The 27,130-nt window shown below is 38.1% G+C and overlaps 1 protein-coding gene across 2 annotated transcripts in view; it reads left to right on the top strand.

Annotated features, from left to right (window-relative positions):
• Window positions 1–545: 545 nt before the first annotated feature.
• Window positions 546–27,130, top strand: part of LOC137193594 (cadherin-12-like) — a 130,335-nt gene continuing 103,750 nt past the window's right edge. The window contains exons 1-2 of one of the 2 annotated variants that reach the window (XM_067604823.1): window positions 546–659; window positions 12,216–12,263. The gene's annotated coding sequence lies outside the window, so the exon portion shown is untranslated. Of the gene's footprint in view, window positions 660–3,924; window positions 4,087–12,215; window positions 12,264–27,130 lie in introns of those variants that run through there. The other variant, XM_067604824.1, reaches the window with a different exon arrangement.

Genomic DNA, 27,130 nt, shown 5'->3' with positions numbered 1-27,130 from the left:
TGATTTGCTTTCAACAATTTATTTTTTCTTTTATAATTGTTCACAATGTTGTAATGTCTTTCATTTGAGACATATGCTTTTGCACTTTCTTTCAAAGAGTGAGATGAGAAGATAAATATCCATGTCCTGTCTGTCTGTTAAGTATAGATCTGTATTTAGGATGTAGTTAGCATAGCTTGGTATAAAAACCAGAAGCAGTGGGAAACAGCTAGCCTGGCTCTGTTCAAAGTTTTAAATTGCTTCTACCAGCAATTCTAAAGCTGACTGACTAATACGTTTTATTTCCTTTGGCTAAGTCAGACATAAACAGTAATATAAAAGCAATACTTTGTGGTTTTAGTAGAAGTATCGTGCCATTTACCTAGCACTTCTATGCAGCTAATAGCATCTTAGCTACAATACAGCAAAACAGCTGGCAGAGCGATAATGCTTAAATGCACAATATGTAATTTCAGCCACTAGGGGTCTATCAATCAAAACAATAACAAAAGACGTGTGATGACGGTGTGAAGTAGCAATGGGAGTTGTTCGTTGTTAAATAATCAGCTTCACTGGGATAGGATTACTCCAGTATTAATCATTCAAAATGTTTTTAGCGGGAGCCGAATTACCCGCAGAGGTCTCCTCCTCTCCAGAACAAACGGACCCGGAGATTACAGGTAAAAACACTAATTAAAGCCGTTTTACCAAAAAAAAAAATCAGCGTTTCTCTGACGATGTACGGCGACCACCGGACTTCCTGGAGGGGCTGTTAGCCGAGCTGCTGCTAACGTTTGCCCAGTTTATTTCTCTGGTAACTTAAGATCTAGACGTCCAATGACTAAAATCCTTCTTTCGGCTAAAAGATATAGTTAAAAGAAACCTAAATTTATCATGAAAATGTGGCTTAAAACTAAATAAAAGTCAACAGTAACAGTTTCTGTGGAACAACCACAACGCCGATGTATCATCTTGTGTGTGTGTAAGTAACTCTTTGGTAGACGCCATTGTAGCGGACAAACACAGCTGTATGCGTCTTGTGCGTGTTTAATCTTTGGTAGAGGAGGTATGATGCCATTGACATGCGACCAAATGAAACGGTCCGTTACTTTGATTAAATTACAGATTTCTCTGGGTTTGAAAATTGTTGGAAACATTTGGGATAAAGTAAGTACAGAACTCAACAAAATCTATAACACAGGTTTAGTTGTTTTTAGACATTTTAATGTGGAATAATTACATATTATACTTTTAATGCACAACTCCCTGCAAAATCCCAAATAGTCTTTTTAAATTTTTCTTCATGCACAGGTTTAAACAAGACTATGCAACTTTGAAAGAAGAAATATGGCATTTTCCCTCTTAAAAATGTAACACTGACTTCAGTAGTAGTCATTAAGTCATGTTTCTGACTTAATGACTACTCTGTAATACTGTTACAGTACAAGATACATTGTAAAAGGGCAGTTTATGGTGTTTTCAGAAATTATTTGTGCAATTTTGACCCGGTCTTTTATGTAGTCTGTGATTATTTGCCACAGTGTAATGACTGTACATGCACTAACTGTAGCTAGATAGCAACGTATGCACCAATATTGGGTGTGCTGTGTTTGTGTGGCAGCTCATTCAGTTTGTGTGACTGATCCTGGAACTCCATTTTCTTCTGTTACCCTCTCGACACTGCCTTTTCCTTTGTCTTTGTATGTTGACAGTTGAAATTGAACATTTTCTACAAAAACTTTCTACAAGTCTGAACACATCTTTAGAGTTGTTGATAACAACCATAGGCTGTATATAAAGATGTACAACAAGACAGCTCCCCAGTGAAGCCAAAATATCTCTTTCGCCCCCTGGTGGCTGGTTTCAGTATAGGTCATAAACGGGACATGGACCAGACAAGAAAATCAAAGTGCATGTCAAATACATTTTTCCCAAAGATGATGTCTGTCATTTTAGGTAGTTCTTATCACGCTGATGTATGTTCAAGTGCTCATTTTCTGATAGGTTTGTTTTTAATTAGTTAGCGATGCTATGAAAAGGGGGTGTGACGTCATGATTGACAGCGGTGATTGACAGCCACTCACAAAGCTCCGTCAGACGCAGTAGATGAGCTGAGTGACCACAGCAGTTTCTGATGGAAGACATTAATCTACATTTTCATTGGTGATTCACTACTAGCTATAGCTGGTGGTTACTGGCCGGTTTTGTTGGTTTATCTTCATCGTGGCTCTGGGTTCACTTGGCTCTCGGCAGCTGTCAGTCAAGTTAAAGGGACGTGTCCTTCGGGCCATCGACCTGCCCCCTCGACTCTACTGCGCAGACTCTGGTTGCAAATGATGTCACTCAAGCAAGTTGACGGCTCTCATAAATGCAATATTTTGGCTTTCCTTTGCCATTCGTCCATCTTTATATACAGTCTACATGCTATACATGCTAACAACACAACAAGCTAACTGTACCCCCTTGGCTCCAGTCTTTATCCTAAGCTAAACTCTCCCTGACAGCAGCTCAGTAATTAGTATATCATACTGACCATTATGGAAAAAAACATTTATGTAAGCCTCCCATTTAGATTTGGAGATATCAGGAATTCCTAACAGCTATGACATCTTGTTGACAAGAACTACAGAAGTGTCAACAAACTGGTGACAATTTGGCTGCAAAGCTGCCATTGCCAGCAGTTACATCTTCAGAAAATCCAATATTAACGCTAATTGAATCAGTTCAGCTGAATAAAAATGATCTCTACACTGTTTTCTGTATCTGGTTTCACTTTTTAATGAACTGCTACACAAATAGCTAATATAGCTTATTGCACTGCTTTGTTGAATACTCAATTCTGTTGGTCAATTACGCCATTTTACAGTCTATTATTTTCTGAATAGCAGACCGCTGCTATGAATAACTGATCATTGCTATGGACGCAGTTGTGATCATAGACTCTGGAGGACAATGTCCAGTTATATCAATCCACAGAAAGAAGTAAAAACACCAACTGCATCTCATTCACGACACCCTACTATCACACAGAGGGCAAAGTGGAGCAAGATCCTGTCCTCCAATCCTAACTTAAGCGATAGGCAGTAGTGATAATAGTATTATTGTTACCAGTTGTAATATTAGTAACAATTGTGTTTCCAGGTGTGTCAACTGCAAAGCCCCAGCAAGAGGGAAACATATAGAAGAACGACAGAAACGTCCTGATCTTAAGAAGGCTACAAAGTTTTCATAGATATTTATGTTGCTATGCACACAGTTCCATTCATAGAATCTAATCTCATTTTTTAAATAAATAAAATCATTTTTAAATCAATATTTTGTGTCAGATTATTGATTTCTTTAGTAAATAGCCATGTAATAAGCGGGATAATGTAAAGCGAGCACCTGCGTCACCCTGTCGGGGTTAATTTCACAATAATGACCTGCTCGCTGTACATTATCCCTTACATATTTATCTGTTGTGACAGATACAGATACAGATACAAAACTAGCAATGGGGCATCCATCTTGAACTAATGTATGAACACTCCCAAAGTGGTTTTCAGAACTTGCCATTGTGCGGACATGGTGTGAATGCAGCTTTAATGTATAGAAATGAAATAGATATTGATCTTCTACTCTTTTCCCATAATGCTAAAGTATTATCTTAAAAATTCTGAATTGTTATACTTACATAGTAAGTCTTGTACAATTTGTTATGACAACGGTTTCCTTAATTACATTTCTGCCATTGAAGCAAATTGCTATTTGAGAGAGAAATCTAGAGAGTAAACAGCAGGGAGGGATTGGATGGAAGTACATCAAGGGACAGAGAGAGAGAGAGAGAGAGAGAAAGAAAGAGAGAGAGAGGATGGGAGGGAGGGGGGGGTCAAGGGATGTATGATAGAGAAAGAGGCAGAGAGAGGGAGGGACTTAGAGGGAAAGAGAGAGAGAGAGCTTAGAGGATACGCAGAGAAGAGAAGAGAGGGCGAGGGGCAGATAGAGCGTGCTTTTTAGTTCAACAGGGTGAGCGGAGAGAGCGGACTCAGCGCAGACAGAGTTAGATGAAATATTTGGACTTAATATACTCAGCAGCAGTACGGAGGGACACTGAGAGGCTTGTGTGAGGTAACTGGCTCTTCTTTTCACTCCTAACACAGCATGTTGATGAGAAAATGTACCAAAGGGCACTGACTCTAACACTCCACATTTATAAAAACCAAGTCTCTTTGGTACACTTCTCTCTCTTAATGATGGTTTATTTCATGTGTTGCCAAGTATCGAGGTTATTCCTGAAGTATTTAACATGAGAGGTGGGACAGTAAGCCGGGGGGGAGGGGGGTTGGGGAGCTTCAGGGTTCTCTTAAATCAATTAAAGAAGTGACAGCTACAGTAGAGGCGCTGCAATCAGGACATGTTGCGCATTCCTAAACAGGAAAGCCTGTTCACTCACTGTGGAAGAACATGCCTGTGTTTTAATCCTGATGACCAGTTTATGATTGTGTGATATGAAGCTTGAAAGCAGTTTGTTCTCAGGAAGTGCAGCCTTCGTTTCGCCGGCTGTAGGGCTTGATAATAGGGTTAGTAGGCAGGAGAAGTTAGAATGCAATGTAGCAGATTTGTTGGTGAGCACACAAAGGTGAAACTCTAGCAGCGTTAAATGAAAGTCAACATTACCTGTTCTCGCAATAACGTCCCCTTAAAGACACATTTCCTTATTTTGTTATAGGACCATACAAAACTCCGATACAACCTCCTAGCTCGGTGTTGATCTTTTAAAGCTCAACTGTGAGCCGTGGTGAGCTTCTTATGGTAACGGTGGGCTGAGAGGAAAATTACGGAATGCATCTTTAAGCTCATACAGTCTTCATGAATAAAGACATTTCCCAATGATGTAATACAAAATCCCTTACATATGTGATAAAGTATAGTCCTAGTAATGTCAGAATAAATGTACATGATGATATTGTTACATTATCTATGTTGATACCTTACTGTGGAGAATAATGTGTCACTTATCTGATTGTATAACATGTATTAATAATCATTACATCAAAAAAAAGTTATTTATGGAAGGATACTATAATCATTACATACATTGGAAAATGGCTAACCTGTCAAATAATTATGATACTGTTAGAATATTTGTTGTACATTCACGATATTTATGAGAAGATAATAATAAACATGTACAATGTGAGGCTGCATTTATGGATATGCAGTAAGTATGAATTTCTTCATATAAGAAGGAACTAGAGCTGCAAATTCTCTGATTTCAGCTTCTCAAATGTGAATATTTTCTGGTTTCTTTAGTCTTCTGTGACAGTAAACTAAATATCTTTGGATTGTGGACTGTTGGTCGGGACAAAACAAGATATTTTGAGGGCATCACGTTAGGCTTCAGGAAATATTGATTGACATTTTTCACAATTTTATAGACCAAACAACTAATTGATTGAGAAAATAATCGACAGACCAATCAATAATGAAAATAATCGTTAGCTGCAGCACTAGATGGAACAAAATAAATGGATTGGAAGCTGGTTGGGACCTAACTGGAAACAAACAAATCATACAGGAAAAAACAGATGACAGTAAAATCACAAAACATTTGATGATAATTCTTATATTATGTTTGCTTTGTTTTTGATGTCGCACTTAAAACTGCATTAACTGGATTTTTCTGGCACTTGTTTGCAGTGCAAAAAGCTGTAAAGGCTTAAAAGCTGAATGTGTTAGTAACCATCCAGCAGACACAGTTAATATTAGCATTCATTTGAGGTCATGTTTGTTATTCTGCTTTTACTTCTGTACTGTTCTCCACCAACTCCTGAGGGAAATATCTCTATTGCAGTTAAATGCTCCAGTATGTCTCTAACTTTGTCTGTCTGCAGTTTGGTGTGGACAGGAAGTGTACAGTGGCTGCCTGCTGGAAATGAGGTTGATGAGAGCCGTGAGAATGAATCAAAACAGTAAAGTTGCTTTAAAACCAAAACAATGAGCTAAAAGACGCTAAAACATTCATAGAGCTGAGGTGAACTGCAGTATGGTGATAATTTTCTGTCACTACGACAAACCCCTTTCACAATATATGTAGTATTTCTTTTACCTGTTTTAATATAAAATATCGATTGGTGCAGCTTTAAGTTGGGACATAAAATGTGTTCAACTTAGCATTCATTCATTGTAGCAGGATACAAGTATTCCTCAGATCTTCAATAAATCTTCAAAAGTCAGACAACAAATAATGAAATATCCAAGACTACTCTACACTTACGTAGGTCACTCTACAGACATCTCTCTGATGTTTCAAGCAAAAAATATATTTACTGCAGAAATGAGCTAAAGTAAATAAAATGGAAGCTTTGGAAGAGACAAACAGCTACTCTCGTTATTGAATAACAGTGAATATTCCTCTGAAAGACTCTTGTGATGAGAGATTACTTGAGTTGATGTTGAGATAATAGGGACACGAAATTGTGTCACAAACTCGTGTAGTATATTTTCTAAAAGGCCACTGTGTGAGTGAGAAATGTTCACTTAGCAACTGTGATGAAAAAGCAGTCATGAGACACTTGAACAGCTACAACCACACTGTAAGTAATTTGAATAAATGGGCAATGAAGCAACAAAAACTCCACAAGAGAACTAAATCAACAATAAAGAATGTTTTTGGATATGTTCATGCCAGCAGGATTAAATCAGGGACTGTCACTTGTTTAAATAGAGCTGATATAATTAGGTAACCAACAGAACATTTGTCATTAACTGATAATCTGATAATTGATTAATTACCAAGTACAAATGGCAAACATTCTCTGGTTGTAGCTTCTTAAATGTGATGATTTGCTTCAGTTCTTTATTTTATGTCATTTTTTTTTCAACATCTTTTTTACTTCCACAGAGTGTACAATAACCAGCATCAATGGATAAATATACAGCATAACTGTACACTGAGTATCCTCATATCCCCCATCCCTTCCCTCCACCCCCATATGCCCAAGTAAACAAAACAAAATAAAAACAAACAAACAAACAAAAAGTATACTGAAGTATATTTTTTGAAATCGCACTTTATATACCTTAGTGTACCTTAGTGTATATATATATATATATGTGTGTGTGTATATATATACATATATATATATATATATATATATATATATATAAATTATACTAAAGTTGTGTTAAATTGAAACCACTCAAGTTGTTACAAGTTGTATTCAAGATGTGCTTAAATATAATGAAATTATACTATTGATGTGTTCTTGGTTACTTTTTTCTACCAAAATAGTATATTTTTAAGAAATTCCCTAAAGTACAACCTATGTTTGTAAAAGTCTGAGGTGTGTACTTAAGTATATTTAGATTACACTTACAGCATATCAATGACCACAACACTATACATGTAATGAAGGACCAAATACATTCCACGTATACCCTCAGAAAAGATCTAATTGAAAATCTGGCATATCATTTAATAAATAGAAACAAGGGTTTAAATCAAATTCTGTTTCCAAAACCGATTTAATAAAGGAATGAATTGAATTCGAGAACAGATGGCATTGCCACAACAGATGTATAAATGTTCTGTCTTTAGTTTAACATCTAGGACAGTTTGATGAATTATTTTTGGAAATTTGGTGCATCTTTACAGGAGTGAGATAGAATTTATGGATAAATCTAAAAATGAACTTCCTTGATTTTGTTACTTGTAAATGATCTTGTAAATCTTTCACAAATGTTTAGCCAGGTATTTTCATCTAAAGCCATCCCTAGATCTTTTTCCCAAATCTTTAATAGAGTTAGGAAAGATGAATGACCTCCTTTAGATAGAATATCAAAAAATTCACTAATTTTACCTTTAATTGTAATTGAATACATTGATATTTCCTCTACTTCAGAGAATCCAGGAGACAACATATGTTCTTTGATAAGTGAAGGGACAACATCCCGAGTTAGGAATGCAACACTCTGTTCTTAAATCAATGAAGGACTTTCATTGCAATTTTTCATGAAACAAATCTTTGAATTGTTATACATCTGAGTTTAGCCATTTGCATGTATTGATTAATGTAAAGTGTTTGTTCAGATCAGAACATCTTGGGGCAGTTTTCTCTATTTTCTATAATTTCACAGACGGAACAATTATTTGATTTATTGATTTGATTTCTTTTATTGTTAATGTATGAATTGTACTGGTATACTGTACTTTTGTTTGCATGTTAGATACATTTGTAGTATATTTCTTTGCATTGGTGTATTATATATATATATTGTGGTAAGCTAGGGTTTGAAGATGGGAGCAGCTCAATGGACAGCAGATTTGACTTTGACAGCAGCAGGAGGCAACACTGAAATAAACTAATGATATACTCCCATTCAGGGGGAATGACAGCAATTGTGCCTACAACATCACTCACCATCACCATATTTGTTTGTAATAAGTAGTTGTGTAATAATTTCAGAAACAGACGAAAACTTGTAGAACACAACACAAGATAAAATTATAGCAATAATGCAGGAACACACATTAAATTAGACTTATACTGGAAGGCTTTTTTATACGCCTCAGCCTGATTATACTGTAACTACATGAACACCTATGACAAACAGGGTTGACAGCAGCACACTGAAGGATGGCGTCTTGTCTGAAATGTCTGCATGTGCTAAATAAAATATCAGAAGTGGAGTACAGTCTTGGACTGAGCTCATTTTTTGTTAGAGAGATGGATATGCCTTTTGCCTGGGTAAAGTTAGAATATAATAAGTGGCTCTGATCTCTGGTGGATAACATCTGGGTCTTGTTTGTAGGATTTAAGAATTTGAGGACTTATACTGACTTACCTCTACATAAGATCAACCTGCTATGAGATTTTGATTCCAGTGTAAAAGTTGGTGTCAACGGATGGACTTGGTCTAAAAGAGACATTATGAATACCAGATGCATTCTTATCATATGGTCCTTTATGTCTCTTCTGAGAAGGCTTTGCACCAGATTTTGGGACCTGGCTGCATTGATTTGCTCCCATTCAGACACAGAGCATTTGTGATTGAAGCATCAAAATTCATTCTCGACCTTGGAAATATTAGTTTGACCAGATTATCCCAATTTAAGGTCCACTGACTAGCTTTTTCCAGAGCTTCAAGCTCACTCACACAGTCTTCATCAGTGGACGGAGGTTGCTCAGTTGTCTTGGAGATGGATCTGTTGGCATGCAACCCAGTATCTTTGGAATTACATCCATACTGTACAATTATTTTGCACCCCACAATTTATTTATAACATTTAGTGCCAGTGCAGGAAGATGTGTGCCCTTTAAAGTAAAGTAGATGGATGGCCAGGTAGCACATCTGTCCTCCATGCACGAAGACCAGAATTTGCCTCCTGTTTACAAACCTGCACATAACATGTGCCTTTTTAAAATTTTTTAGAAAAAAGCCGTAACCACAATCTTTCCTTAACTTAGCAAAGTGTTTTTGCTGTCCAAATCTAACCATACCTTAATGACACTTTATTTGCCACAGCCTTTCTCTAGCCTTAATCACAACATAGTTTCCATGCACAGACATCGTAGAAAGAAATAATTTAACAAAACAGTGGCTTTGGATGCACTGTCGCCAAACACAATCAGGGGTTTGTGGAATCACCCAATACTAATGTTCTTGTCTGGTGGTCTGGTCGACACATGGGAGCTCAATAGCTTCATCTAAAGCACTCTTTGGACTTTTCATTTGTGCTGGCTTAAAAAGCTGTTGAAAGCTCCAGACAAAGCTAGTAAGTGGACCTTGAGTTGGGATTGCTACCATTTCTGAGGTCAAGAATGAATTTAGATCCTTAAATAAATGAGAATTGCTAAACATGCTATAGGTGTGTCACTGTGATAAGGCCTGGCTGTGTTCCAGTTCATCCCAAATATGTTGAATAAAAAAGTGGGAAAAACTAGGGAGACCATTTCTGTAAAGACCCAAACATAAAGTGCTGCCACAGCTGAAAGCACACACTTGTCTAAAATATCATTATATGCTGTAACAATCAGATGCCCCTTCACTGGAACTGAGGGGTCTAGCGAAACCATAAAAAACAGACCTAGACCAAAAGTATGTGGACAGCAATGTCCACTACTGGCTATGTAATATAACATTAAAGCTAAATAAAGCCTACTTATGCATATTAACATTAATCACTGCCTCTTAACACTGTGAAGTACAGTTTAATGTTGTTGGTTTTACTAAATTTATGCATTTCCTCCACTGTGTTAGTCTGTGGCTGTTTACACCACAGGTCTAATGTCAGATTATTTAAACACTTGTTGACATCTTATTATAAAAGTTGCCCATTTCTAATGCTGTGCAAGAGTAAACAACCACATAACTAAGCAACAACCACAGCCCACACAGTCAAATCACCATCTGCACCGGACACATAGCAGCAGAAATAATGACTAAAGTTATTGCTTATTGATGCATATGTAGAAGCCCGCAATGAATAAATCACATTATAAAGGTGAAGAAGAAACGAGAGGAGCCCTGGTTTCAGCAGGGGCTTTAAAATTGCTCCTACTGTTATTGCTGCTACTGCTACTCAGTTCAGAGGGTTGTGTGGATCCTGGTGAGGATGCATGGTGCAATGACCAGAAACATCAGATCTGTGTGTTCAGATGAAAGTTGCATTTGCAGACATCCAAACATAAATGTGGCTTGAAACTGCTCTGAAAATACAAAAGTCAACTATAAAAGTTTTTTTTTTTTTTTTTTTCCCTTCTTCTAAGTTTATCATTTTGTCTATACTGTATCTGATTTGATTTAAATGAACTCAATGTTATAAGGATTGATATGAACATAATTGAATGATGCCACATGATTAAGAAAATAAGGAAGTAGTAGTAAGAAATAGTGGGAGAGAGGCTAGGGCCGCTAACCCATAATGCACATAGTACTAACATGCAATACATCAGTCAGTACAGTTTGACCTGCGTTGCATTTTAATGTAAAGATTCTGGTCCTGACTTCATGCCCCACTGGAGCAGCCAGATGTGAACAGCAGTGATGTCACTGCTAATTCAGCAGTGTTTGCCCACAGCAACAGATGAACACACAGTTGGTTATTCATAATGGGATTACTGGTGTTAGATAAAGACAGTAGAGCATCACTAATGATAACAGAGTGCAACCTAACAGTGTTATTCAACTTCGGCAGCAGCATCATCCTCTGAGTGCTTGGCCCTGTCACAGGAAAGAGTCAAATCCTCACTGGTTATCTCCTAAAGCTCTGCTGGTTGACTGGAGCTTCAATTGGGGCACCTCCAGGGAAAAACTAAGCCTGGCATAAAGAGGTGGCTTGCATCTTAGCTAACCTCCTTTCAAAGAACACAGCCTGGAAGAATCTAAGCACCAGTGGTAGAATGTAACTAAGTACATTTACTCAAGTACTGTACTTAAGTGCAATTTTGAGGTACTTGTTCTTTACTTGAGTATTTCCATGTGATGCTACTTTATACTTCCACTCCACTACATTTATTTGCTTAAGTTACAGCTTTAGTTACTTTTCAGATGAAGATTTGACACAATGGATAATAAAACAAGCTTTTAAAATACAACACATTGTTAAAGATGAAACCAGTGGTTTCCAATCTTTTTGGCTTTTGATGTCTTACAAAAAGCAGTGTGTAGTCGGGGTCACATTTCACATGTCTATGAGTTGTTAACAGCTCCACCAAATAGTGATTTTTCCCTCTAAATGTCTCACATGCTTTCATTTCAATAAACAACATAACACACAGCAAAAAAAGGATAAAAACTTTCCAAATGATTCATTATTCACTTCTCTACTGCCCCCCATCAGTGTGCTCAGTATGTTGAAAACTGTATCAATATGAATATTTGTTCTGATTCTCTCTTAATATCACTATAGCCTATGCGACTACATCACTGTCAGGTGCAGGGCCTCACATATATGATATGATATAATATGATAAATATCATTATAATGATGATATAATATTGATAAAACATTGCCACTTCCTTATTGCTGTGGATTATGGGTAATTTTCTGAGCAAAGTCTAGTTGAGGCCCCTTTTGAAATAGTGGATGTGGACAGCCCTCAGCTCTTGCTGACTTTAAGTGTGCGTTCTCAAGAAGTCTTGTCACATCTGAAGTGCAGATGTTTGGATTTAGCGTGGATTTTATTTCTATTTTGAATAATGAAATTAAGCTGGACTCCATTGAAGTAAATTGTATTTTTGTTGCTTTTCAGCGTCCTGCCTACTCTTGGTAGGTCATAAAGAAGTTCACCGTCCTTTGGGTGAGTTTTATTTATTCTTCCCTTTACAGACTACAATCCTTTATGTTGCACAAGATGATCCCAACATAATAACTGAAATATTTTTATACCACCGCACATATGACTTGCAGTCACCATCAGCAAAAAGTTTATCTCATACTGTCTCCATGTTTGATTGTGTAACATTGTCTGATTTTCACATTTATATTTTAAATGTATTCATTTGGCGGACGCTTTTGTCCAAAGCAATGTACAAATGAGGTAGAATCCAAGCTTGTGTAGATCAAGGAGAAACTACTGAGAATAAGTGCCTTGACATGCAGTTCCACGTCCCACCTGACACAAATGTCCCATTAGTTTAAGGTGGAATGCATGCAAGGGGATCTCTGGATTTCTGTTATTTATAGCAATATAGTGGATCACCTGAAAATGTTTTCATCTCTGTGCCTGTTTAACATCATACTGTCAAATGAAAATGCTTCAAATGTTGTTTGAATATCATTTGAGATGTTTCTAAGTTAGTTGGTGAGACGTGACAGCTTATCGCTATTAATGTGCATGTTGGGTCCGTTGTCAATGTTACCTGTGCTTGTTTATAGAAGCTGAACACCTGATATTGTCCGAGAAAATATTACATACATACATACATATTACATACATATTACATATTTCTCCAAGTCAAGTCCTGACTTATTCCAAACGTTCCAATCACCGCTCCCTGTAAAGGTCTCTACCTCATGTTTTCTGTTCATGCATTTTCTTTTTTATCTTTCTTTTTTTCAGTAAACTAGTCTATTTGTGATGGGTTTTGATATGTGTTAAATTTGCAGTTGAATTTGTTACGGGTTTTTTCTTGGCCGTGTGCATCACGTCATCATTGAAATGTGAATCTTCGCCCTCACAGAGAATCAATTCTACCTGCCAGCTGGAAGCCGGACAAATCAGTGAACCATTTGTATGATGATGTCCTTGCCACGTCTCAAATCCCTGAACCACATCAATAACTATTTAAAGCGTTCATGATATAAAATGAAGCAAGATTTGACACACTAGGTGATAATTTTGGAGACAGAAGCCTGTTGCCTTATTTGTATTGTATAAAATGAACAGAAAAGGCAGATGACCTCGACCAAAAAAAGCCCAGAGGTTCAGGAAAAATCACAGTGGGATGACATCATTTTGGGCAGACACATTAAAACACAAACTCTATTTAAGTGGCAACAAAGTCTACAGTAGCAGGTTAAAAGAGTGGGCGCTTCCCAGATTGATACAGTTCTACTTTGACTGTGGAGAGATAGCGAGCATCTGCCAAATTTTGACGGTGCTGTACACAAGATACAGAAAGCAAAAGGATGAGAAAGTACGCTTTAAAAATAAATCAAAACCTAAGTCTACCATATTCACCATCTTAGTTTAGCATGTTAGTATGATAATAGTTGATAATTAGCACTAAACACAAAGTACAGCTGTGCTAATGGGAAGTTAGTTTTGCAGGTATTTGGTTATAAACCATAGAGAGATATTCATCTTGAGGGGAACATGACTGTCTGTACCAAAGTCCATCCATCCAATAGTTTAGTTCATGTTTTAATCTGTACCAAAGTGGTGGACTGATCAACTGACATTGCCTTCCTTTTACACTTTCATGGCCTTCACAATAAATGCATTTTAATATGAAAGCAGTGGAACAACTTTACTGTGAAGCAGGAAGTTTTGACACTGACATTCCTCGTTAGTCAACATTAACCAGGCTTTATTCAATGTGTGTTTGGTTTTTTTTTTTTTTTTTTATAAAACTAGATTTTGACATTTTCAACACGTTTTGACAAGAGGTTGTTTCAAAGCATTATTCAATAGATTTTATTACATGATTAACAAAGTTTGATAAAGGAGAAGAGCTCAGAAAATGAGGACTAATGTTACCTAATTAAAGTTTAGCTTAGTATAGTTTTTGTAATTGGAATCATAAAACACTACAAACGTACTGTTGAGCAGGTCAGTTTTGCTGTGTTAAGAATGGACACTCTTATCCTGTGTCCAGGCAGAAAGCAGCAGAAAGCGTTAGCAGCACGTTTAACAGATCAGCAGCAAGTGACTACACAGGATGCGTTCAGGTACATTGTTGAGTGTAGGTCACTTGTGTTTTGGAAGCGCTCAGAGCTCAATACACAATGACTGTAGTTACACGCATAAAAAGAAACAAATACTTCCATGGGCAGTTCAAAACCAGTTTGTTTCATACACACTGAGACCGTGATGACTGAAGCGCCACTACAGACAAAGCACAAATCTTTGGAGCAAACATACCCACTCAAATCCAAACTGAAGGAACAGAGAATAGGAACGATCTAAGAGCCCAATATGATTAATCCACTTTATTTTAGGATGCACATTATTTTATTTTACTTGAAATGAGTAAAGAACATTTATTTACTATTAGAGTACGTATTATTCATAACATCTGTGTATAATAGAATGTTAGTTTCTTTCATATTGTTGGTGTATATACTCATTCACACCTCACATCTACCGTATTAAGTAGTGGCTGGAGGGCAAGCAATCGACCCGGCATGTTTTGAACAGGCACTGCACTGGTTTTAAAAATGAAGAAAATAAAGTACTTGTTATCAGCTGAGTTTAGCTATCAGAATCAATACTGGGGGTGAAAAAGTAATTATTTCATGTGTTTGTTTGATTCAGAGCAAAATAAAGGTTTTTATTGCATCATCAGCAACCTTTGTTTAATTCCAAGGTAAAAGTGAGACCCACTCTGCCCTCGAAAGGACACATTTCTGTTGATGTCTCCAGAAATGAATTTGCCTCAGGTGGACTCCAGTCAAATTCTGGAGACATCCTCTTTACCATTAAAAGAAAGCAGAATGGATTAAAATCCTAACTGAGCATCATACTAATGATTCTGAATTACTGGATGTAGAGGAAGTATTTTTGTCCTCTAAATGTGATGATCTTTCTAGGCTACTGCGTAGACTGAAGGCCCAAAAAAAATCAATTTTATATCAATGTTTTGACACAATTTATGTGAAAAAAAGCAAAGCATGAATAAATAAATAAATAAAAAAAAAATCTATCTATATTTCCAGTCAAATTGCTCTTGCGGTCGTGCAGGAAGTGCTGGTGATAGATGGAAATGAATGAGAGTAATATATTGGCAGCATGGAGAGTTTCTGTGTGGCTCCAACTGGGGCAGCTCGCCTTGTTCCACCTCAGTGGAAGATTGATGACTTCTGGGTTTTCTGGGATTTGCACCTGTTTTCACTCCTCTGCCCCACCGACACCACCCCCCCACTGTCTCCCCCCATCTCTCCCCTCCTGTCCTTCCCTCTGCATGCTCTCTCTCTCCTTTCTCTTGACTGTCTTCTGCTCAGGAATTGTATTGTCTGAAAATATTATCCACATAAGTATGTCATCAGTGCACTGAAATGCAGTTTTCATGAACACACAGGAATGTAAGTAAGTTTTAACATTCAAAAACACGTGTGTGTACCTTTTGCATTACACCCCCATGTAGCATTTATAAGCAGTTTATATCCAATTCTCAGACAGAGCAGGACCTTTAATTAGCAGAGGTGTGCACACACAGAGCTCCACAATCACAAAACAACTTGTACTTATGTGTTTTGCCTCTTTTTATGTTATAGATGGGAAATAGTAATGTGACTCAGGCAGTGTCTGAAACTTGTTAGATTAATGTCTGAATCTTGCAATAATGTTGTTCAGGTGTCATTGAATGTATCTGAGATTTTGCAGAAACATCAGTACTGATGTTCTGTTTGTTGTCCACAGCTGGCTGTGTGTCACAGCTGGCTGCAGCATCGTACAGCAGCTGAAACAATAAGTGCGTCTCTTAACCGAGAAAGAGGCTGTGCGCATTTTACGCACGTGGCACAGCAGCAGTAACTTCATTGACATTGGATCAATGGGGATCTGACAGTAATTAATGTTCAGTGTTGTGCTACACAAATCAGCTGTTACAGACAGATTTCAGGTTTATACAGTGTAATGGTTTGTAATAAAGCAGCACTTATGGATGAATCCTGAGCTCCATCAGAGCTGTCAGGACATTTTTATTTTTAAGTAGCTGAAAGTCTGAGATAAGCCTGCCACCCCATACTCACCTGATCCCCCCAATGTATGACTGAAGATTTTGCCCTTGATATCATTCAATATCAATTTGATATCAGTCAAGCCTCACAAGCTTGAAGATGTGAAGAGAGAGAGAGAGAGAGAGAGAGAGAGAGAGTGAGGAGTGAGTGTGTGTGCGGTTAACACCAACTATCAAGACAAGATGCTAATAACTCCACCCTAATTGCGTGTGGCAATTAGCGCTGGTCTTAGTGAATTAGACTGTTTTTGCAGCAAGGATTATTTGCATGTATTTATATTACCTAATTTACATACATACAAATGAAACAGGCGCACCATGATGCTATTTGCTTGGCAGTGCAGTTTGCAGTGCATTTCACCCTTTGCGGCTGCTTTGTGAATTACGTTTTGTCACATTTGCACAGGTTTAGCAGCTGCAAAAGCCGTGTGATCCTTTTGTCGATCTGGCCAAAGTCTTTATTCTTTTGTATTTTTTATCATATTGTTGTAAAACTTTCCCTGTTTTCTGATCTGATTCCATTCTAATTTGCTGTTGACGTTGTTCAATGCAAACTCACCACTTCCTCCTTGTTGTCTTGAGAATTTTGTCCACAGCACTAATTGCATCAGTGCAGTTAGTCACAACATACTCACCACTCTTCTCTAAAAGTAATGTTGTTTTCACTTAAGAAGTATATCCAGCTGCTTCTCCTTTGCTGTTTTTACAGTCGCTGTTAAGCTGCCATCAGCAAAATTCAAAACTTCCTGCATAGATCTTTCATATTAAAAGAATTCCAGCAGCACAGATGGCATAATTCTTACTTTTCCTGATATGCTTTTAATGTGAAACATCCATATGAAGTGTTGTAAAACTGGTAACACAAAAATGGCAAAGTAGAAGCGCTCTGAATTAATCAGTAAATAAAATCAGTATACGTGTTAAAAAGAAACAGCAGAATGACTGTTGGTATTAGTGATGTACATTATGTTGATATCACCATGTAGACTATTACAGTACCACCACACTTCAATGTTTCTACTGGGCCTTTATTAGGGACCAACCTTTATTTGTTTATGTCAGCTGTTGGCCAATATTTGAATAGGTATGCAGGTATGATATTTAACTATATATATTAAACTACTTATGTATTTGTTAAGTAAAACTCTCCTTATTGTTATTATTATTATTATTATTACATTACAACATAGAAATAACTGTTGTCAAAGCCTGGCTCCTAGGCTGTGAAAAAGATGGAAGACCAGATGAATTTACAAGCTATGAACAAGCATATTTATGTATAAAAAGAATAATAAGGAACGAAGCAAAAGTGGAAGTCAGCAGTCAGTAATGTTAGCATGTATGGATGTGTGAAAATGTCTGCAACATATAAAACAGAGCAACAGTTGTGCCTGCGATGGGAGAGGATAATCTTCCCCTGGGGGGGTGGTGGGTAGCTTTGTATGGAAGACCCAGTGTTGGAGAGTAACTAGTAACATGTAATGGCATTACGTAATTAAATTACAAAATAAAATGTTATTGTAATCCATTACAGTTACTCAGAAAAAATATAATTAAACAACAGTTACTAATCAAAATGTTGGTGATTACAAACGGGTTACATCCAAATATTCTTTACGGTAAAAAGCTTATATGTAGAATATAACAATCATTCTGTTGCTTTGCATCTTTTCGCCTTGCCAGAATCCCTTCTTTTGGCATATTTATGGACAAAGCGGGTCAGCAAAGCCGTTGGGATAAATTTGAGTGCAGCACCATCAAGGGTAGGATGGCTTACCAGGAGCTGTCGCTACATCATGACAGGCTTCACTCATTTGGCAGTATATGCTCAAATTTTGATTTTCGTGTGGGATGACAATCATGTTAACAATACTGAACATACCCGAGTCTGCAGGAACCTGCTGTCCCCTGCATGTCCACTGGACAGGTACATGAGATCTCATCTCCAATACTTTTAAAAGTTTGAGTTTGTTGAGAAACAAAACAGCCCTACATCTAACCACTTCACCTGCGTGTGTGTGATCTCACAAGCCAAAAGCTGAAAATAAAGCACTGAATCCATTTAAAACATGTGCTATACATGCACATGATCATAGTAACTAGTATTTTTTCTTTGTTTCAACACTCTCTGTAATTACTCCACTACACTCCATGCTTTCTTTCTCTCTGTCTCTCTGTTGCACACCATCCTCTCACTGTGCAATGTGTGTTTGTTCTTGCAATATAGTCACTGGATTGCTGTTATGTGAAGTTGTTTGTTCCCATTTCATCATATTTATATGTTTCATGTCTAACCATGGTGACTGTATTTCCTAATAAATATTTGCTTGAAGATTTTCCATGAACATCTTGCAGTCTTTTAGTCTCACAGGCACCTTTTTAAACAAAGTCATGTAGATCATCAGCAAAATGGAAATGGAATTTATTCCTAACATGGCCTGTGCTTTCAGGGATAAAATCAGTTACATCACCAGAGTTGCCATGAGGAATAAATTCATGTTAGCAGTAGTGCTGAAAATGTCTTGTTCTTATTGTGGCTGTCTGTGGACAAAACACCCAACACTGGGCTATTCAGTATAACAAATGCAGAAGCTTTCAGTAAGAGAGCAGTTTATATGAAAACGTCACACACATGCTAGACCATTTAACTGACTTACTTTCATTCCCCGGTGGCTTAACATGACGCCAGTGATGACGAGATTAGCTTCTGTTGAATGCAATGCCAGTGAAAAACAATGGGGTTGCCAATTTTGTACCCAATTAGACACCTGTCCCTGATCACATGCACACAAAGTCCAGAGCTTCTCTAATGTCAAACCAAAATGTCTGGTTGAAGGCTATGCTGGGTCATATCAGGCTTTATGACCATGACTGACTTGTCCTTGAACACAGTCACTGTCATATACAATCAGTTTTAACTGAGTTGATATTCAGTGAACCTTCACTCCACCCCATTTTAATACATGCAATCTTTGTTACACTCTCTGTGTTAATATCTATGTAGGCCCAGTATGTGTGTGGTGTGGTTTTAACAAGTTTTCTTCAGTTGGAGTTTAGATTAAAGGGGACATATTACGCATATTTCCAGGTCTATATTTATATTCTGGGGCTCTAATGGAATATCTTTGCATGATTTACAATTCAAAACTCCTTATTTATCTTATATTGACCCTTTATGCAGCCCCTCAGTTCAGCCTCAGTCTGAAATAGGCCGTTTTAGCCACTGTCTCTTTAAGGCCCGCCTCCTGATGAACCCATTCTGCTCTGATTGGTTAGCTTCCTGAAGCTGTGTCACAGCAGACTTCCTGCCGATCAGAAGGCTACATTAACAAACCATGAAACAAACTATAGTAGTAGGATTTCGTTACTTTTTCTTGTTCGTTACTTGAAATGTCAACTTCTCAAATCTATCTGTACATGTTCAAGCCGACATCTGATCTGAAATATGAGAGCAGATTAGGCAAACAACACATGGAAGGACCTTAGCAACAACCTTAGCAACCAAGGCTACGGAACAGACAAAACTGTCAAAAACTGTCACAAATGAAGCGTTCAGAACAGGTTGATTGCAGGGAGCATTTCTGCATATGTTAACCTCAAGTTTTGTAACTTTGACCATGTTTGGCATAGATACCCGGCATCATAACAGTACATAAATAACAGAAAACAAGAAAAAACATGATATGTCCCATTTAATTATGTCGTGTATAATAATGTTTACTTTGACATTCGCTAATCAGTTAATGATAGAACGGTGATACTTCTCCAGGCCTTTTTCATACTGTAATGAGGACCAGGATATGGTATACATGGAGAAATAATCAGCTTTCTTCAGAAGAAATCAGCCTGTACTAGCCAGATATCACAAAATCCTTTACATGGACATTTCTGAAATCACAATTGGAAATGAGAGTGAACATCTCACACAGGTTCTTGTAGTGGCATCTTGGTCTACACCTTGTCTGTTTTTATCTGCAGGTTATGCCTGTGAGTCTTTCTCTGTCAGTTTTCTTTGTTGACACTTCTGACCTGTAGAGCTCTAAGTTCCGCTGAGTGAGGAATCTAACATCAGCCCAGGCCAACAGGCCATGTACAGCATCCTGTACCTGTTTTGTTGACAGCTTTCTCAGTTTTATATTATGTATAATAATCAAGGGCAAATGCTCTGCCAAATATTTATGCCTAAAAAAAGAATACTACACACAGCTGTTTGTGAGACCTTGAACCTCTCTGTCCCTCCAAAGGCTCCTGCACTCATGCTTGTGCTGTATGGTGATTTTATATTAAAACATTCTCAAATTTTTATTACTTTAGCAATAGAAATGAACTGTCACTGCTGTTTTTATCTGTACTAATAATGTCTCAAAGGCAAACCATGCAACTCAGCGTGCATGTTCTGAACACTTTCTTTCTTTTTCCTCTACTACTCCTAGCACGGATACACTATGAAAAATAGTTTTTCTGTCCATGCCAGTAACATACCGTATCTTTTTAGTTTAATTATAACACATAAAAACTGCTTTCAAATTATCCAAAATAGTTAAAAACAGCCAAGTGTCTTCATTTTCAAGAGTTAATTAATTGCACTTCAATAATGACGGCTACGGGCATAAATATTCAGATTTTTAGTGGACCACTGTTGATCATCATGAAGCTCTGGTAGCCCTGAGTTACTGCATGCTTCCACCTGACAGAAAAGAGTATACAAGTCTTATTTTCAAGCATACACATCTCCTGCTTTCCCAGCAGGATTAGGAGTTGATGCCATTTATTAGTTTTTAAAACAAAGACTCAAATGGGAAGGGAAGCCGTGATATTATGACGTGCTGAAGATGGCCCTATTAGAATGGGGTTTTTTTTGTTTTTTTTAAACACTATCTGACCATATCCAACATACGGTATGTGTGATTTTGCAGAATTTAGCTGCATATTCCTGCTGGGCTTTTCTCCTTTTAATGTATTTTCTCTCAGCTCCATTTTTCCTCATTCTCTTTTTCAGTTGCACTGTCTGTTTTTTCTCCGCACTGAATGTCGTGTTGATGTATACATGCACCTGATGAAAGGCAGAAATCATACTATTAGATTAAAAGCAGGGAGGGGACCTGGTGGTCTACAACTCTGAGTGACTGTAGCTGCCCTGTGCTGTTTTTGCTTTGGTTAACCATTTCATTCTGCATTTTTAACACCTGCTACTCTGGGTCAGTGAGCTGGCCAGGATACCAGGTATTCTCCCGGCCTGTGCTGGGCTGTCCTTTTACAGTAGTTGGACATACTATAGCATCTACCTGGACATGAGCTTTCCCCAAGCTGCTCTGACTGGTGACTGGATTTAGTGTTTCAGTTTGGAATGAATCAATTTGAGCCCCAACACAGACCACAATAATCCTTTTCAAAAGGCCACAGCCGTCAAGTCTCAGTGCATCCAGTCACTGAGCAACAGTAAATGTCATCAAGTCAATGTGTTTACTCATATCTTTTGTTCATTAATTTTTGAACTGGACCACATTGTTGGATTATGTGTGATATCCTGTGAAGCCAAAAGAGCCACTTCCTGCTGTAAAGAAATCAAATTTGTTATTGGTTGTCACCATCACCGAACTGTCAGTCAAATTGGGTGTAAAAAATAGGCATATTTTATTATATGTCCAACATGCGTGAAGATTTTGTAAAAAGCATATCCTGTATGTCTTATATTATTAGCTGTCCAAATGTTGCTTCATCTCCTCACAGGCATCCTTACAGTAGGTCAGGGTCAGTTAATTCATGCTTGGCCTTAGTGGGACTTTCATCTGAGGAGGTAAAACCGTAGCTGGACAACAATAAGAAAGTCTTTTTAAGGCAATTTCAACTCACAACCATTTGGAAACACATTTGTATGCGAAACAATAAAAACAAGCTCATTTCCCTTACTACATTGAATAGGTTACAACCTCGTTTTGCCATATAAAAACTAAATGAAAGCTAGGCTAAGTGATCAAATAAAGACATTGCAAACTATCTGCTGGTACACAGTTTGCTGGGTAAATCTTAAAACTTGACAACTTTTCGATAATTAATTTTTTGCATAATTATTGTACCTTAAAACGTAATAAATAAAGTTTAAAAGAAAAATGCTGTTGTGGCACATGCTGTTTATAACCTAAGACAAAGACAAAGTCGATGATGCCCTTCAGCCTCTCCTTTTTGTCTTTCTTCTGCTCCACCAGCTGTGCCTTCAACACCTGATGTGTCCCAGAAGTCAGCCTGTTCATGACACTTTTTACACCACCGAGGATACTTTTTTCCTCTTTATGGAACAGCAGTTGAGGACATTGTGACATGTTTTTATTTTCATTTTTCCCCTTTGCTTCAGTTTCTGCTGGGTCCTCAGATATCTTGCTGAGCGTTTAGAAAACAAGCTCCTTCCAAATTTAGGCTCAGGTGTGTGAGAGTTCAAGGACATACTTAGCTTCATTTCTTATTTTGGAGGAGGCTGACTTCTCCCCAACAACCCTCTGACTCAACCTCTTCTTGGTCCTTTAGGTGGCTGAGGGTTTGAAAATAGCCTCAGCTTCTCCTTGAAGAAGGCTTCAAGCCCCTCTCATACTCGACAGCCTCCCACTTCTCTATCCCCTGCTTTATCTTTTTTATCTAACAGAAAAAAAAAACTCATATTGTAATTTAAATTCCAATTTCATCTACCGTCATACTGTTTACATTTAGTCAGTCAAGTTGCTGTACATTATTCAAAATGACCATCGAAAAATGGTGTATTGATCCGGTCAGAGTAATAAGCTGTAAAGCCCATTGGGAAAGAAGTCAACAAAAACTCCCAAAGAGTATTTTATAAAACATTCAATCACCTAACTTAAGATTCCCTGGCATGCACCTCTAATGGCTGTTTGTTTTGACCTAACCAAGAGTGACGGACCTGTCCCATCGTGGGTCATTTTCAGCTGCTAGGACAATCTAGGGGGTTTAAGAAATTGCTTTTCTTGTAAGTTGACTTATAGCAACCTGTTTAGTTGCGAATATCTCATCATTGCCTGTCACAATTGTTGTGGCTGTTTTTCTGTCACTATATTTAACCATGGATGGATTAAAAATAACTAGATACCATGTTCCAAGATGGTGCCCCTCTCTGGGAGCACATGCTGAAAACATTTCTCTCTCCATGCTTAGGTTCCCTTAGAGCATCAGCATTAGAGTCAATTCATGGTCAATCAGAACTAGTTTGTACGATGTGTTGGCCACAAACACCTTTCAATGATTATGTCAAGAATGTAAAAAGAGTGCTAGAGAGACAATTTTAAACGCTGGCGACTTTCTTACCTCCACACAGCTGACCAATCACTGCGTGAGGTGGATGTGAATGTTGGGAAGTTACAGAAATGGTCAGACACACCCCTAATCCAGTGTTCAGGTGTGTGGGGAGGACGTTTCCGAAGCTATTCAACAATCCGACAAGCACTTCTGATGGAGTATACAGGCCCCTATAGAGCATGCCGTGTTGCCAACTATTTTCAATAGAAAGTAGCCAATGCCTGCAAGAAAGGTCAATGGATGTCCCTACAGTACAGGAACGCATTTTAGCATAAGCAGTCTATCAAATGTGGTTGTTCATTAAATGGTTGAAATCTACCCCTTTTAAAATATTTTTTTATAATAATGGGTTCATTTTAGAACATTCAATGTATTTTCTGTGTATCTAATGCACAAACGCAGAGCATGTAGCTAGGCACAAAGGATCACAGCTATTAGTGACCGGTAATGGTTTGTCAGGCATCACTATTGCACTTCACCACATCTCAAGAAAGAATCTCTGATTTCTTTAATAATGGCCCCAAAGCCAAACAGCAAAAACCCTTACCCTGCCAGAACACAGTCAACTCCTTACAGGCGGACCCCTGCCACTCAAGCAGCCCTGAGGAGGAGAGATCAGAGCAGTGGCAGTTGCTTGCTAACATCAGTGCTAACATCAATGCCACCCCCCCCCAGATGGTCCTATATCAGCTAATGGGCAAATCCTAGCCAATTACTCTGTTGATTCTGATTGAAATGTTTTTTGGATTATGTTTCTCATTGCTGTTCAGGCTCACTTTGGTCTTGGTTTCAATATTTATGTCATGTACATGTTTACTGTAAATTTCAGATCTTTTGTGTGTTTACTGTTTTAAACTTGGTGTGATGGTGGTGGTGGTGCTGGACAATTAGTTATGTAGCTTGCTCCCTGTCTCTCAATTTCATGTCTCACGGGTTACAGGGCGTACAAATTGATTATAGCCTATCATTTAGCAAGTTACATTATTTCTTGTTTTTGTCACAGACCTGGTAGTGTGACATGCTGCGAATGAGAGCAAGAGGATGTCTCTGTGTGTGCGAGGTTTTGGAGTGCAGTCTTTAATGAAAGCCTGTTTGTAAATCACTGCCTACGGCCTGTTCAGAGTTACTCGTTAATGTTTATGGTTGCTGTGTGTGTGAGTGTGTGCTATAAAGTTCAAATGCCTTGTTCTATTGTTACCCATATAGCGTGGCTGTGGCTCAGTCAACAGTAAATCACTGTCTGTTGTGGTGTAAAATTCTTGATGGCCATTTTAAGTAATACAAAAATCATATTATTGCACAGCATAATATTGCACAGCATTTAATATGACTATCACTATATAAACTTTCTCTCATCACCCCCAACTAGGGATGTCAATGGTCAACCATTAATCGGTTAACCACCAAGAATATTTTTGACCGGATACACATGTCGGTCTATAGATTAATTTGCATACTAGGGTTGGGTACTGATCTTGTTAATTCACATTAAACATGTTGGATCAATTGGTGCCAAATTTTGGGACCTTGTAGGACTGAGAGTGAGCGTAGCACCGAAATAAGTTTTAAAAAGACATTCATACGTCTCAACCCACAGATACAAAGAAATATGATTGATCCATTTTACCAACCTGCACGGTGGCTGGCAGCTAGTTTGCATGGCTAATGTCATTAGCAAAGCCACGCTGTGCTATGTATAGCCCACAGACCAGTGGTACCCAACCTTTTTAGCGTATGTATCTCTTGGGCTGTTATGCCACGCCGATAGTACCCCCTCACTCATGCGTGTTGATGTTTCTGCTAAACTAGTTCTATTACACTCATATTAAACTTAACAACTGATTAAATGAAAATCATTTGAATGATTCTACAAAGACATTAACACTTACTGTGAGTGAAAAAAATAATATTGAGACTCACTCAGTAGCAGTTTCAACTCCTTATCATCAGTCACCTGTGCCTTAATGAGACACTTGAGCTTGTTTGTCTTCCGTAAGTTTTGATAGGTCTGGAGGCAGTGTGGCAACAGCTGTTACCAGGCTGTTCTCCACATTCAGTCTGTTCCTCTGCTTGGCTCTGATGAGACCCAAAGCTGAGAAGGTCACTTCACACATATAAGTAGATCCAAAAGGCAAAAGTTCATTCAAAGCACATTTTCCCAACTCAGGATATTCCTTTTCAACATCACACCAAAGCTTTGTCAGCATGTACCATCTTTAGCCCACAGTTGGAGGACAAATCCATCAGATTTTCCTGCAGTCTTGCAGGAAGGCTGCTGCTGTTTTCATTCACACTGAATGGGTTCCTCACCCAGTCCAGTTTTTCTGACTTTGCGTCAGTGTCATGGAAGTACTGGTTGAAATCAGTGTCGAGTTTGGACAGATGTGCTTTTACCATTTTCACCACAGGGCTTCTGTCAACATCAGTGGTAGCAAGATGGGTCTCAAGCAGTGGGAAACAGCTCACATCTCCATCCTCACATTTCCTCCCCCACAATTTGACCTTCTTTATGAATCCATTCACTTTGTCATCCATGTTAATGATATGTGAGTCCTTGCCTTGAAGTGATAGGTTGAGGTCATTCAATTTGGTGAACACATCAGCAAGGTATACCAGACGCGCAACGAACTTCGGTGGGAAGTTCAAACAGTCTCAGTAGCGTTTTGCCATGAGACAACCAGTGGACGTCAGTATGCAGTAGTAGCTGCTCGTACTCTGACCCGCTGTCATAACAAAGATTTTGAAACAGCCTGTGATTCATTGGCCTGGACTGAATGAAATTAACCACCTTAACTGCATCATCTAAACAGCACTTAACTCCAGGCTCATTGTCTTGCTGGTGAGTGCCTCCCGGTGAATAAGACAATGCATCCACTTTATGTCAGTACCCCATTCACTCTCTCTGTCATTGCTGCTGCACCATTGGTGCAAATGTGACTGCAGAATTTCCACTCCAGTTTGTTATCTTTGAAAAAGCTGTCTATAACCTGAAAAATTTCCTCGCCAGTCGTCTTTCCTGTAAGCTTCTTGCAAAACAAAGATGTTGGTTTATTTCCGACACATCTTTATAATGCACAAAGGCCAGGAGCTGAGCCTCTCCACTAACATTCATCCAACTGCAAAGCAAACTGACCTGCTTGTTTCATTTTATTCATCACTTGTCCAACGATATTAATGGACATGTTATCAATCTGACAGGACACTGTGTTGTTTGATAATGGAACTGTCTTGAGTGCGTCGGCTGCTTTCTTGTAAATCATAGTTTCAGCTAAAACTATGGCTGCAGGGAGAATGAGATCTTCGACGATAGAGTGAGGCTTTTTTGACTTAGTCACAAGTAGCAACACAGCATAAGACGCCTCCAATGCTTTGCTTGACACTTGTCGCTTTCCTCAGTGTAGTCTGACTTGACTTGAATTCTGACAGTTTTTGACTGAAGAAATCATCTGTTTTACCAAGACTT

Source organism: Thunnus thynnus, chromosome 12, assembly GCF_963924715.1.
Source record: "Thunnus thynnus chromosome 12, fThuThy2.1, whole genome shotgun sequence".
Taxonomy (NCBI): Eukaryota; Metazoa; Chordata; class Actinopteri; order Scombriformes; family Scombridae; genus Thunnus; species Thunnus thynnus.
The sequence above is the reverse complement of the archived record's forward strand: the minus strand, read 5'-3'. Positions and strand labels throughout refer to the sequence as shown.